Here is a 16,214-nt window from a genome sequence, read left to right on the forward strand (position 1 = left end):
ACACTATAAATGAATGAATATGTGAAGGCTACTTAGGCATCACTGGGGTCGCGTTGTAGGAGAGAAATTTATATCAGTGCTATGCACACACTAGGGAGTCTTCCAGAGCTAAAAGTAATAATATTAAAAATGACACATGTTACATAAACACTGTCAACCAGCAAATGAAGAAGCTTAGGATCATCTGGAACAAGGTAGAGCAAGGCTAACAAGTGGTAAATGGATATGAAGGATCTTGGGGCCATGTCACCTATCCAGAAGAGGGACTGAGTAAGAGAAAACAAGGAGTTGGGAAAAATGTCACAAGGCAGTCTGCAACTGAAAATTTCCCAACAGAAGTTAGCAGCCTTAGATATCAACCGTTCTTAAATCTAGATTAAAGATCAGACAAATTATTCGGGGGTACCCTCAAAAGCAGAGAGCCTCACCTCAATAGAGCCCTTTAAATAAGATCAAGAGTATTAAAAATACATGGTAGTAGTACAGTTGTCACTATGTTCTAGGCCTTGCAGTTTGAAACAGTCACACATCAAGGATTCTAACTTTTTCAGGAGAATATTCTAATATATTTTCAGAAGGTAGATTCATAGCAGTGATCTTTTGGTGAATTTATTTAAATTTAATTTGTTAGTAACCTAAAGAATTATTTTTATCAAATAAAATGATTATTAATGATAATTCAAATATATAAATTAATATATTTCTTAACAAATTCTTCTGCTTTTGTTCAAAAATTGAAGCTTAGTATTTTTGCTTACAATAAACTCCACACCTTGACCATATTCTCCAAACAATCCACGTAAGTTATTGTCAATAGCAGAGGGATGCCCTTTTCAAAAAACAAAATTAGCACATTATAATGAGAAGAAATGATGGTGATGTGGTTTAGCTGGAGTTCCACTGAGAAACAATTCCTACTCTCCTCAGATCCAAAAATAATTGTGGACAATATCATGGCAGAATTGGAATTTAGTTATAAGAAATTGCTAATTAATAAACACCAAATAACTACTTACCCAGGTTATACATCTTCTTAATTTCTTATCTTCCTAGTCATATAAAGTTCAAAATAAATCAATCTCAGTTTAGACTTATGAAAAGTGGGATTGAGTTGCTCAGCAGCCTAAGAAAAGTTACTATCACTCTATGGTTTTTCTTATTACATAAGAAGAAAACAAAGAAATTTTAATATAGTTATTAAGTTTCATTTAATTATAGCTATTCTTTTCCATATAGTTTTCATTCAATTATACTGATTACTTTTGTTCCTAGTGAGTGAGGAACCTATCATTGAATTCCATGTGCACCCCTTATTCTCTTTGTTTAGAAGTTTGCAGCTCTTCCCAAACCCCATGTCATTCTTGCACCCCCGATGAGGATACCCTCTTCACTCAGCTAAAGAAAGACAAACAGTGGGAGTATTCCTAGAATACACCACTGGCCATGTGACAGGACCATTTCAACAGTCTGAGACACAGCCTAGAGAATAACTAGAATTATGATGGAACTTGAAACTCTGGGGGTCAAGATTATTGGAAAGAATAAGGGCTAATAATCCAGAGATGTAAAAAAGTCTGGCAGAACATAACTCCCTGCCTCCTATATTTGATATAATGAATAAATGAGATAATGCATAAATGTTTAGCACAGTGTCTGGTCCATGGCAATCACTCAATGACCTTCAGCTGTATTTCAGAAGAAAGTACAATTTGAATTGTTGTATCCTTACTTTTTCAAAGATTTTTTAAAAAAATGATAAAAGTTACAGCAATAAAATTTCTGCTCTGATATAAACAATGATTTCTTAAAGCAAAATGAAAAGAATAATATTATTTATTTTAAGAAATGTTGAAATTTGGGGATATTATAGAGAATCTTCAAGGGTTAAGTAAGTAGTATATTTGATGACATTTGTAAGATTTTAAATTTAGAGATACTATGATTCTAGGACAGAAAGTTCCTATTCAAAAGTTACTGCACTTATTTTTAACTTGGAATATGGACAAAGCATTCCATAATGAAGATACATTCAGATAATCCTTATGTAGATATTCACAATATGACTTATCAGTAATAAAGTGTCAATTCACAGAAGACATAAAGCAGCCTAAGTTTGAAACACGTTTAGGTGAAGTAAAATAATTTAAACATTCAATGAAACAAAAATCTGCCAGAAAACAAATAATTATAAAATGTATGTCAGAACTCAGAAGAAGTGATTTAGAGATAACTAATAATCTAATCCAGTGCTTCGTAAAACACTGACTTAAGAGTGCCCTTTTAGAATGTGGCTAGCTTTAGTTACTCCAAAACTATCATAGCATCCATATTTTATAAAGTTATGAAAAACACAGAAGTGGAGATATCAGTCTGAATTACTCAACAATTTCCAATATCATGATTCATCCATAACTTTCCTGATGGTAAATATAAAACTTTTACCCAGAAAGAATGATAATTCCCATGACATTAACAATATACTAATTTCATCACGGTCTTCACTAAAAGCAAAAGACAACATTTTCTTCAGGGAAGTTTGTCTTCTAAACCATCTTGACTCCTTAAATAATAACCATACCACCACTGAATAATCCTGTTTCCTAAATATATGGGATGGTAAGGAATAATAAAATGGTTTTACCAATATTTGTTCTTCTTCTAAATTTCATCTATATTTACAGTACATTAGTGACTGAAAAAAGTATATCTAATTTGAACTAAAAGTGTGAAGTCAGGGGCTTCCCTGGTGGCGCAGTGGTTGAGAGTCCACCTGCCGATGCAGGGGACACGGGTTCGTGCCCTGGTCCAGGAAGATCCCACATGCTGCAGAGCGGCTAGGCCCATAAGCCATGGCCGCTGAGCCAGCATGTCCGGAGCCTGTGCTCCGCAACGAGAGAGGCCACGACAGTGAGAGGCCCACATAACGCAAAAAGTGTGAAGTCAGATATAAACAGGGGTGAGCTTTCAAGCCAAATAATAAGGTACAACTTAAGACCCATAATTCTTGAACATTTTAATTCACAATGTTTTTAATGTTCTAATTTTTTCTAATTATTTACACAGTTACTTTAATTTTTAATTTAAATTATAGATGTTTTTCCTAATATGCCTTTGGTTTTACAAGCATAGTCAAAAGTTTCTTCCTTTGTAGTTAAGCTGACTAATAAAAATAGCTTTGGCTATGATATATGTGTGTGTATGTGTGCGTATGCACATGTGTGGGTTTCTGTTTTTTTAATATATATACAATGCTAAGTATTCACAGGACAGATTTCCATTTTGAGGTGATTAAAAATATGTCACAATTTTGATGATGATTAAGACATCAAATCAATTAACATATGGATATTTTATTCTAAAAATATAAAAAATACCAACAACATCAATGGGGTCATTCTGTTTTAAATTTATATTGTTGGGCTTCCTTGGAGACGCAGTGGTTAAGAATCTGCCTGCCAAGGCAGGGGACATGGGTTCGAGCCCTGGTCCAGGAAGATCCCACATGCTGCAGAGCAACTAAGCCTGTGTGCCACAACTACTGAGCCTGCACTCTACAGCCCATGAGCCACAACTCCTGAGCCCACGCACCACATCTACTGAAGCCCGCATGCTCTAGAGACTGTGCTGTACAACAAGAGAAGCCAACACAGTGAGAAGCCCGTTCACCGCAATGAAGAGTAGCCCTTGCTCACCGCAAATAGAAAAAGCCCATGCACAGAAACAAAGACCCAACATAGCCAAAACTAATAAATAAATAAATAAAAATAATAAATAAATAAATAAATTTATATTGTTTAGGGATTTTATAGCTTCATAGCTTTCCTTAATTTCTCCCAGGTATACAATTACATTAGCATAGTTCATTTTATCCAGTAGACTTATTCCTGGAGTGTTCTTATTGATACACTTCCAATGGTGGAATCACTGGTCTTTTCTTAGTCTTTTTCATGAAAAATATAAAAAATATAAAATTATACAGACATGCGTGTAAATCTAAAATGCAAGACAGATAGACTTTTCTTTAAAAGTGGTATGTAATTTGAAGGGTGGGAGGAATTTCCCTATTAAAGAATCAAGAGAAATATCATTTTAACTAATATTTAAAGGATAGGAATACCTTAATTGACCCACATACATTACCTCCTTCAATTCAAATAAATATTTCCTGATCGTGCACAGTTAAGATGTTTCTGCCAAACATTTGCTCAAGCTTTCTGATGAAGTTCTTTCTATAGAGGAAAACAAAGTGATAATTATTGCACAATACCTGGATACATTGATTCTGTGGGTTCACGGACCTGTGAGAGGTGGCTGGTTTACCTTAAGAGGCAGGATCTGAATAGTTCTGTGGCAGGAGGAGGGAGGGCAGGGCTGCCAGTAGCCTAATGAGCTTTTCTGAGAAAACACACCCATATGGGTAGATATAGCCCTAATTTATTTGTCAAGTAGAGCCTGGATGGGATTTCAGGCTCAAATTTCCTCCTTGGCCATGAACCATGTGCAGTGAATAATCTGATCAACTATGTATGATGATTTTGAGAGGGTGCAATAAATCATCAATTTGCATGAGAAGAAAGAGGAGAAGAAAAAGAAAAAAGGAAGGAAAGATGCAAGGAAGGAAAGAAGGAAAGAAGGAAAGGAGGGAGGGATGAAGGAGTGAGGAACAAAATATACAATAAGCACCAAATCTGTTTCCTCTCATCACCCTAAAATAGATGATTTCCTAAAAGGATGATGGCCCTTATCTGGGGAATCTACTGAGAAATTCTGCACATCTTTCTTAGAAATAAGTGAATAAAAACTTCTCTATATGGTGGGAAGGGGTTATTCTAAAGCTTTAAATTGTCTCAAGAAATAGTATGGTACCCAGGCAGGGGCCACAGTGAAAAAAGCTAGATCAGCAGAAGACACTATCCAGACCCACACTATTTTCTCAGAAATGCTTGTTTTTGTTAGGAAATGGCAGCTGTAGCAACTGCTGTTCTTTCTGTTCTAGTCGCATCCTTGTCTCCATCCAATTCCTCAGTCACAAATGTACTTTGCCCTGATGGGTTTCACCTCCTTACTGGAGCTGTGACTACTGCCAACAGGGCAAACTGTGAGAGAGCTCACAGTTCTTGACCACATCAGTGGAGAACTCAGTAGCCTTCTCTCCTGGGTCTGTGAGGTAGTCACAACCTATGAGAGTGTAAATAACAAGGGTCAACAGGCCCAAGGAGATCAAGGCCTTCTTGGCACAGCACAGGCTGAGTGTGTGTGAGAATCAGAAAAGGGAGGCAGGTGTTTTCAGCAGCACATAGACATTTTTGAAAATAAATTAGCTCACAATTTTTGTATTACATCCTTAAAATTAATTCAATTTCCTTTCTGTTTGATCAATTAAGCAGAATTACTGCCCTGCTTTTCATAATAAGCTATATTTAATATAGAAAGTCAATATTTAAAGGAATCTTCACAGGAGTAAGACATAATATCAAGTCATAAGTCAAATATAGAGTTATTTCTATGCTATCATTATAGCTCTGTGAAATTATTTTTGCCTATGGGCAAGAACTGAAGGAAAACACAAAACTTAAAATGTATTATGTTATGTGGAATGAATGTGGGTAAACAATTTTTCATCTTTATTTTGTTCCTTAAGTAATTTTAAAAGTGTGTTAGTTTATGTAATTAATCTCTAATGCTATCTTTTGTTTTGAAAGTTTTGATTTAAATACTTGAGGTTTTATAGTCAGTTACCATTACCTTTGGGAATAATACAAAATTTATTTTATTTTTATTTATTTTTGCGGTAACCAGGCCTCTCACTGTTGTGGCCTCTCCCATTGTGGGGCACAGGCTCCGGACGCGCAGGCTCAGCGGCCATGGCTCACGGGCCTAGCTGCTCCGTGGCATGTGGGATCTTCCCTGACCGGGGCACGAACCCGTGTCCCCTGCATCGGCAGGCAGACTCTCAACTACTGTGCCACCAGGGAAGCCCAATATAATAAGTTTTTAATATTTCTATTTCAAAGAGACTAGGAGAAAGTATACAAAATGGAAATTATGTTCTATGATTACTCTGGAGAGAATTTAATAATTTACATATGCATTGCAGTAAATATATATACTTTGAAATAATAATTTACATATGCATAGCAGCAAATGTATACAATTTACATTGAATAGAACCAAGCTTTGAAAGTCTTTTCTAAGTATGTTATTCTTACTTATACTTTATGTGACAGAAAGGCACAGGCTTTAACACCCTCTGGACATAAGGTCCACTCTTGAATTTTTCCCATTTTGGTTGTGTGACTTTGTATACATTCCTTCTCTAAGCCTCAAACTCCTTATTTGTAAAATGGGAGTAATAGTACCTTCATCTTTGGGTTGCTTCGAGGTTTATGAATTGAGAACAATGGTTCTATCCACCATAAGAATAAGAGTGTGTGCAATCATGCGTTTTGGTTTGCAAATATTTGTTACCTCTGAAATACTCAGCAAGAGAGGTAAAGCTGGCAATGTGGTAGTTCAGAGGAAAGGACTAAGGAAAAGACATCATCCTAATAAGTAATTAGGCTCAATTTATACCACTAAAAATATAATATGCTGTCTACAACAACATATCTAATTAGTAAGAAAATATTGAGTATTAATATGTGAGAATTAATAACCCCACGTTTCTTCTGACTTTTCATGTGATTCCTGGCCAATGCTTTATTTGAAATATCAAATACTTATGTATGCATGTATGTTTCAAGTGATTTATTCCCGTGCTTTGAAGGAGTCCTAAATTTCCATACTGAGGAATCCAACACTTGGAATTAATATATGATATAGCATTATGAAAGACTCCACATCTACAGGTTCTGACTATATTCCCTGCTACTTTTTGCTACTATGCATTTTTAATTTCTCTTGTCTATCCAATAAGAGGTCCAGAAATATCTTATCTTCTAAGGGTGGTGACTTAAATATGCTATGACCTTGAGTAATAAGCAATTAGCTAGATTTAAAAGAAATCTTGAGCCATTTTTTTCTTTCTCACTTCAGGCTTTTCTTAATTTTTGAATGCCCCAATAGGTGGGTATCAAGAGTCAATCATTTCACCACTTGTATGTTTATATCACCAAGTATTGCATCTTTCATGTCAGTCTTTCTGCAGTAGATAATGAGCTCTACTTAAGGTCTTTGATTTAAATGTTCTTATTACTCTATAACTATGTTATATTTTTTTGCTGTTATTTGTTTTGTCCCATTAGATGTATTTATCTTCACTTTTATGTTTCAGAATGAAAGGTGAGCTGAAAACCTGCATACCTATTTTTCAAAAGACTGATTTTTTTTTTAATGTAATGGAGATAAACACTAGTATGAAGATTTGGATAAAGATTTGTAAAAAAAATAAAGAACATTAAGTACAAGTTTTTTCAAAATAGTTTTTTTTTTTTTTTTTTTGCGGTACACGGGCCTCTCACTGTTGTGACCTCTCCCGTTGCAGAGCACAGGCGCCGGGCGCACAGGCTCAGCGGCCATGTCTCACGGGCCTAGCCGCTCCGCGGTATGTGGGATCTTCCCGGACCAGGACACGAACCCGTGTCCCCTACATCGGCAGGCGGACTCTCAACCACTGCGCCACCAGGGAAGCCCTCAAAATAGTTTTATGACAACCACTTTTTACATCTTTAATGAAGACCTGAAATAATTTGGGGACCGACATTTTTTTTCCTACTGTTTTGGTTAATGTGGTAGACAAGGTAAAAGGCCATTTTTTTCCAAAATATATTTCTTTAAAGGTTTTTGTACACTTCCTTTATATTATTAAACAGCAAGGTATATAATTATTATTAGAGAAAGTCCTAGTTTAAAAAGTTCTTAGAAAGCATGAGATGGCAAAGCTTCCCTGTGCTATATATAAATACTCTGTTGCAAGCTTAGTTATGCACTTTGAAGGTGAGGGGATGAGTGTCCTGAATATGTTTAATTACAAAAGAATTATCTTTGAGAAGTCTGCCAAATACATTTATCAGGAATTATCTCTATAAAAGAAGTTTGTTTATATGAAATTGTTGCTTTTGTAGGTCAAAATGTGACCAGTTTTTTAATTAATGACCAATCAAAAAAAATAATAAAAAAAAAAAAAGGGCTTCCCTGGTGGCGCAGTGGTTGAGAGTCCACCTGTCGATGCAGGGGACACGGGTTTGTGCCCCGGTCCGGGAAGATCCCACATGCCGCGGAGCGGCTGGGCCCGTGAGCCATGGCCGCTGAGCCTGCGCGTCCGGAGCCTGTGTTCTGCAACGGGAGAGGCCACAACAGTGAGAGGCCCGCATACCACAAAAAACAAAAAAAAACTTCAGTGTTTAACTATGTATCATTATAAAATAGATTCGAATCTTCTACCCTCACCTCCTCCCCAACACAAATGTCTCTGAACATAGTCATAAGAAATAGTTTGTGAAAGTCTGCAAGTCAAATTACACTCACTAGGTAGTAATTTTTTTTAATGTTTTTAAATCCTTTAAGTTTTTCTTATTAACAACAAGTGGAAGATTTTCTTCTGTTATTTAACATTATTTTTCAGTGCCTTCCCTGATGCTAATAAGCATTTTTTAAACATGGAAAATATCAACATAACAAATAATTATCATCACTGGCTTATTTCAACGTATGTTAGCCTATTTGTTAAAGCAGTGTGAGGTGTTCTTGAATCAGATTTAAATGATTACTTTTATTATTTGTATAATTTATCACTGAAATCTTCATTATTGTAGTAATTTCTATTGGATGCTAATTGCACCAGGAATTTCTTTACTTCTTTTGTTCTTTCAGAGTAATTTTCTTCAATCATGTAATTCATTCAATTTTTCTTGAATTTCACATATAGGAGACTGAACTCAAGGTATATTTCATGAGGATCTCTATGTCTGGAATTTTGTCTCCTCAATAATACAACAGACAGATTAGTTGCCTTCACGACAGAAAAGTTCTTATGAGGCTGTCTAAATCTTTTAGTTTTTCTGTCTTTTCTTTCCCTTCATTTTTCACTGTTTGTAGATAAAATACTTCTCCTTTCTTAAAGAGTGCAAAGCACATTACCTATAGGTCATAGCACATCCCACTAAATTCCATGGTTATCCAGTATAGTATACAAATATTCTGATTATTATAATTTTATTAGTGTGGAACCTGAGACTATGGGTTTGCTTCATATACTACTGTTTTGAAGTAACAGAGTTAGGACTTACATTCATGATTTCTTTTTTTTGGGGCTGGGGGTGAAGTAGAAAAAGATAGCTTTATTGCTTTGCCAGGCAAAGGGAGACACACTGGGCTTCTGTGTCGAAAAACTGTGTGTCTCTACGCTCATGATTTCTGATGGCAAATGTCATATCATTCCAAACTTCCAGACTGCCTCTAATTAATTCATCAAAAAATCAAGCTATAAAACTATAATATAGAAACAATATCAAATGAGATTATAATTTAAATGATTTGGATTTGCATGCATTTCATCTGAAAGTAAATCCTAGCAGTTTCATTTTGGGAACATTGTATTGTCTTTTGAAATTCATATTTATATCTAAATATTATCAATCAGTATTCAAATTTTGTGTATCATCAGTGTATTTTAATAAAAATTCTGGGAATTAAATTATTTCAGTTAGCTATGGGTATTTGTTAGAGTAAGAAACGTTTTATGCAGAAGCCTAAACTCCTGCTATAAGATGACACTGAATTCTTACTTCATTTGCTGTTAGATTTTTATTAATTTACAAAAGGTGTAAGATGCAAATATGATAATAAAGCTTCCTTTAAAATGCTTTATAAGACATTAATTAGTTCAATCACCCAATCAATTAGACATTTTTAATGAATTATTGTTGAACCAGGCAGGTCAAATGGGGGCAGGGGTAGACAGAGGAGAAGCAGAAGTAAGCAGAAAAGTTTACTCAATAGATTGAAAATTTGGAGCCTGAAAATAAAATTTCTAAGAAAAGGAATGAAATTATATTTTGTAGTTGTTAATATGTTTAATGTATTGATAGATTTATGTAATTGGGGTACCATAGATCTTACAATCAATTATTTAATTTAATAATTTACTTTTATGGAATTATTGCTAATATTACTAATATTAATAATTATTTGTGTAGAAAAAAAAAACCTCTGTACTTGCCGTCTTTGCGTTTTCCTCTCGTTTCCTCTCAAACACACTCAAACCAAATATTCATTCCCACCATAACTACCGCTGCATTGTAAAAGCTCTTGGCAAAGTAACAATGAAATCAAAATAAATAGAAAGTCAATGTTAAGACCTTATCTTAGGAGATCTATCACAGCTTTTGTCATGGCTGTTCACTTCCTCTTTCTTACAAGTTATCTTTACAAAGCATCTGAATCAACATTCTTCAGTTTTTCCTTCAATTTCTGTAGCTTCTCCTTCTCAGGCTCTTTTGCTAATTCTCCTCATCTCTGAAAGCTATGTTTTAGTCCATATAGTTATTCCTCTCTCTAACTTCTTTTAAATTATTGGCATGAAACACCAGCGCACACTCCCAATTTTATATCTACAGCCAACTCAGCTTTCTTAAACTCCGAATTCATGTTTCCAACTGCCTATTTTACATCTTCACTTGTATGTCAAATAGGCATCCTATACTTGTCTGAAAAATAACCTCCTCAATCTCCCCACCCAAAACCTGCCATCTTCTCAATCTTAATAAATAAGAGACTCTATCTTCCTACTTGCCCAGGCAACTCCCATCTTCCAGTTACCCAGGAACAAAAGACTGGTAACATTCTTTACACTTTTCTTCCATGTCATATCTAATCCATCAACAAATGCTTAAAATGTAAATTAAATCATGGCATTCCTCAGTTCAAAGCCCTCCAACATCTGATTTCCACCTCATTGAGCGTAAAAGCTAAGTTCCTCATAATACCTCACATTAACTTATTTGATTTCTTTGCCCCACCAGCTCTCTGGGTTTTGTTTTTTCCGCTCTTAACCACCCAGATCACATGCGACACACTTCTGCCTCAGGGCATTTGTGTCTGTTGTACCTTCTGTCACCAGAGAAGCCACAAAGTTACCACCCTTACTTCCTTCATGTCCCACAGCAAAGGTCTCATCAGCAGGAAATTTTCCCATAATCTCCCAAAACTCAAACAAATAGACAAGCAAACAAAAACACCCAATTCCAACACTCTCTAAACCTTTTAACTCTGATTTATTTCTTCCCAAATATTCATCACTTCAAAATAGTGTACATTTTTATTTGTACATTCATTCAATGTTTCTCTTTAATGGAAAGTCAATTTCAAAAGACCAGAGGTTTTCTTTTTTTTCAGATTTTATTCATGAATGTGTTTTTAGATCATTCATAATAGCATATCACATATGTCTGTGAATAAATGAAATACTTAAAACTGATAAAATGTTAATAAATATTTTAGAAAATTGTGAAATCGAAGATGTTATAATGATTTTTATAGATTACTTATACAACACATCTCAACAAAAGCTTATACAATTTACAAAAATGTAAACAAATAATAGGCAAACAAAATAAATAAATGCATATAAAAATGAAGAGGAAATAATAAGTAAACAAAATGGAGGATATCGCAAAATCCAGCATAGTTCATTGGCTATACTTTGGCTGTCATTTGAAATAAATCTTGTAGCAGTCAAACAGAAGGAAATTCTATAGGTGACCTTACCTACAGAATCATAAGATGAAAATAAACAATCTCCTCCATCCTCACCTAACAATAACAATAGCAATAGAATTAAATTGAAAAAATAAAGTTATTCAGAAGGTGAACAATTGTTCTTGGTAGTAAGAAAAGAGAGACATTTCCCACCTCCACTCTAGCCCAACCTCCAAAGAGAATACTGTCAGAAATGGTAGATGACATGCCTAACTCATTCCTGTAATTTGAATATGACATTCTTATTATGTCCCTCAATACAAATCAATAGTAAATGCCAAAGGGAAATTCAGCACAAGCAATTTTATCAAAGAAAAAAAAAATAACAACATTCAAATATACAGCTGTCTGGTCAGGCTCAAGGGAACGATAAATTTTAGAATACTTAGGTCAAACATTTTCAAGTGACTAAAGATATTTTATATGTAATATAGTAGATAATTTTTGTGTTACATCTTTGAGGATGTTTTGTGTTAATAACAGTGCAAAATTAACACTGATTTATTATACTAATGCAAGTTGAAAGGACTATTTCCAAAAAGAACAGAAAAACATTTCCTATATCACATCAATTTAATTTTCACAAATAAGTTTATGGATTTAATTTAAACTAAAGCATATTATATGGGACATAATGCTCTGAAATATGAATACTATAGTTTAACAATTATTCTAATTTTAATATTATAGTAGTTATTTAAATAGTCATGAAAACACAATTTAGCAGTTTTATTCTTTTTTCTTTTCTTTAATTTTATGTTTTATAGAATGCAGAAATAATTCTTTACATTACATTTCAGATAGTCTTAAAATTTTTCTCACACATCTACATTTTTATTCTCTGAAAACCCTCAAGCAGAGAAAAATAGGTGTTTCTGAAAAAGTGTGTGACTTACTATTTTTACCATAATATTTGCAAACTAATTTATATTCTGTGTGTATGATATACATTTCTAAAGTCTCTTCTAAGATTATGCTTATCATTATTTCTCATGCAGCTAAACATTAGGAAAAAAATTAGTGTACTGCTCCTTCTCAAAACAAATTGCAGAGAAAAATTATCAAAAATTTACACTATAATTTTCCTTCCAACTCCAAAAAGTATTAACAAATGCTCTGTAAGTATCCTCATATCACTTTAAATTTATTCTCCTTGAAGACTAAGTTTAAATACTTTTTAAGTCCACTTAAATTTTAAAGTATATAAAACACAACTATTTGAATATTTACTTAAAACCTGACTTTACAATTCTTATAAAAATCTGTACACCAAAAATGTTTCCCTCTTACTACATCATTGTCATATTGCTCTTCTTTTATGCCCAATGTTTATCTAAGGAGTTTTTATTCCTAATCATTTAGTTTATAGACATGAATAAAATTGTGAAATATATAGGAAAAACAGTCTTTCTTTCACAATATAGGCCATAGAGGTGGAAATATAAGGCAAATTATAAAATAAATATTAGGTAAGACATTCCACAATAGTTTCTATCCATACATGTATGAGGCCATGCCTTTCAAGCAACTCTGAGTGCACCATATATTGGGTTGGCCAAAAAGTTCATTTGTTTTTTTCTGTAAGATGGCTCTAGTAGCACTTAGTTGTCTTTAACATCATTCAAAACAATTTTGTTGTATTGTGACACCTGTCATATCAGCTACATTTTAAAAAAAAACATCAATATGGGTGAATTTTTGTGTAGCCATTTTAGTACTGAAGATGGAAGGAAAAAGCAACATTTTTGGCATATTATGCTGTATTATTTCAAGAAAGGTAAAAATGCAACTGAAATGCAAAAAAAGATTTGTACAGTATATGGAGAAGGTGCTGTGACTGGTCGAACGTGTCAAAAGAGGTTTGCAAAGTTTTGTGCTGGAGATTTCTCGCTGGATGATGCTCCACGGTCAGGTAGACCAGTTGAAGTCGATAGCGATCAAATGGAGACATTAATTGAGAACAATCAACGTTATACCATGCAGGAGATAGCCGACATACTCAAAGTATCCAAATCAAACATTAAAAATCATTTGAACCAGCTTGGTTATGTTAATCACGTTGATGTTTGGGTTCCACATAAGTTAAGCGAAAGAAACCTTCTTAACCTTATTTCCGCATGCGATTCTCTACTGAAACGTAAAAAAACGTTCCGTTTTTAAAACAATTGTGATAGGCGATGAAAAGTGGATACTGTACAATAATGTGGAACAGAAGAGATCATGGGGCAAGCGAAATGAAGCACCACCAGCCACACCAAAGGCCAGTCTTCACCCAAGGAAGGTAATGTCGTATATATGGTGGGATTGGAAGGGAGTCCTCTATTATGAGCTCCTTCTGGAACACCAAATGATTAATTCCAACAAGTTCTGCTCTCAATTAGACCAACTGAAAGCAGCACTCAGCGAAAATTCATCCGGAATTAGTCAACAGAAAACACATAATCTTCCATTAGGATAATGCAAGACCACGTGTTTCTTTGATGACCAGGCAGAAACTGTTAAGCTTGGCTGGGAAGTTCTGATTAATCGCTGTATTCACCAGATGTTGCACCTTTGGATTCCCATTTATTTAGGTCTTTACAAAATACTCTTAATGGAAAAAAAAAAATAATTCCCTCCAAGACTGTAAAAGGCACCTGGAACAGTTCTTTGCTCAAAAAGATAAAAAGTTTTGGGAAGATGGAATTATGACGTTGCCTGAAAAATGGCAGAAGGTAGTGGAACAAAATGATGAATATGTTGTTCAATACAGTTCTTGGTGAAAATGAAAAATGTGTCTTTTATTTTAACTTAAAAACTGAAGGAACTTTCTGGCCAACCCAGTAATTATACTCAGGCTCTTCATTCAAGATATGGGCACATTACAAAAAAGTGAAATATTCTTTTAAACAACTCACTTTGATTATTTTGCATCTAATAGATAATTTGATATTTTAGACTAAATTGCCCTAGTGTTTGATGTGCTAGATACAATAATTTTGTTCATATTTGTTGAGTTTATTAGTGTGCAAAGACACACACCTCCAATAAATTGAAGGATAGAATCAGTATAAAACAAGTTATGTTTAGCCCAAGACTAAGGACAAAAAAGGCTCACATACCCCCTTAAGAAATTTATTTATAGAATTTAGTGTATTTTCAGAGAATGTGACTATATTGTAACAGTAGCAGATGCTGTTAATGTCTCAATTCATAATCCCTCGATCCACCTACAGCCACAGAAGAGTGTTCCTGTCCCTCTTCAAGGGTCAACAATGCATCATTGTGTCTCTATCTCGAGGTTTTCTCTAGCACTGTGGAAACATTTTCAGCCAAATGGCCCCCATATTTAATGTCCTCAAAGTCAACCCTCACCCAATTAGAACAATGAGGGACACATTTAACCCAGTTTCCTATCTCTTGTACAACAATTATGAGGCATGTTTCCTGTGAACCCCCAGAGGGAAGTAGGTGCAGGATGGAGTTCCAACTACTTACACTTGTTGACCTGCTCAGTACTGTCCTCTTTCTGAACTCTTCTCTCCTCTATGTCTTGCTTTCCCCACTCTCACTTATGCTTACTGGGATCAACTTTCCTGGTAAAGTATCAACATCAAAATCCTTTTATCAGGGTATGTTTGGGGGAACCAAAACTAAGATGATATCCAAAATGTTATCTGGAAATTTTATCCTAATTTTTTAAAAAATAAATAAATTTATTTATTTATTTTTGGCTGCACTGGCTCTTTGTTGCTGTGCGCAGGCTTCCTCTAGTTGCAGTGAGGGGGGCTACTCTTTGCTGCAGTGCTCGGACTTCTCATTGTAGTGGTTTCTCTTGTTGCGGAGCATGGGCTCTAGGTGTGCGGGCTTCAGTAGTTGTGGCATGCATGCTCAGTAGTGGTGGCTTGTGGGCTCTAGAGTGCAGGCTCAGTAGTTGTGGTGTGTGGGCTTAGTTGCTCTGCAGCACGTGGGATCTTCCCAGACCAGGGATCAAACCCGTGCCCCCTGCATTGGAGGGCAGATTCTTAACCACTGCTCTACCAGTGAAGTCTATCCTAAAATTATCTAGAATTTTTAGCATGGGCACCATACAGGTAACATGGCCTCATTGAACCTGTGTTTTGATAGGTAGGATTAAGAAACTGAAGACTGTAGAGTTTTCCCAGTGCAGCAGAAGAGAGCTGTGCTAAAAACTGAGACTTTAGAACCAGATTGCCTACGTTTGAAACACCCTCAACTGCTTGCTCCTTGATCTCTTGCTGCTTTGGTTTAACCTAAGGATATTAATAATCTTGAATTAGAAAGTTGTTATGAAGATCAATCATAGAAGAGTTTCTGATATTTAGTAAGGGAAAAATGAATTTTAGCTATTACTGCTATTACAGATTGTACTAATTTGGCCTAAAAGTAGTCATTGAAACAGCTCTGGTTCAGTTGAATATGATTTCCAAAGGAAATATTTCTCAGAAATGCAATGACTATCCATTATTGATTCAGATTTGTCTTTGCTAATATTTAGATTGATGAACAGAAAGGCA

General features: G+C 34.8%; 1 long non-coding RNA gene across 1 annotated transcript in view; it reads right to left on the minus strand.

The window, feature by feature from the left end:
* Positions 1-4,137: 4,137 nt before the first annotated feature.
* The window catches only part of LOC141279251 (uncharacterized), a 337,194-nt gene continuing 325,117 nt past the window's right edge, over positions 4,138-16,214 (minus strand). Inside the window, exon 3 of the long non-coding RNA XR_012333222.1 lies at positions 4,138-4,229. This is a non-coding gene — a long non-coding RNA (uncharacterized lncRNA). The remainder of the gene's footprint in view (positions 4,230-16,214) is intronic.

Source organism: Tursiops truncatus, chromosome 8, assembly GCF_011762595.2.
Source record: "Tursiops truncatus isolate mTurTru1 chromosome 8, mTurTru1.mat.Y, whole genome shotgun sequence".
Taxonomy (NCBI): domain Eukaryota; kingdom Metazoa; phylum Chordata; class Mammalia; order Artiodactyla; family Delphinidae; genus Tursiops; species Tursiops truncatus.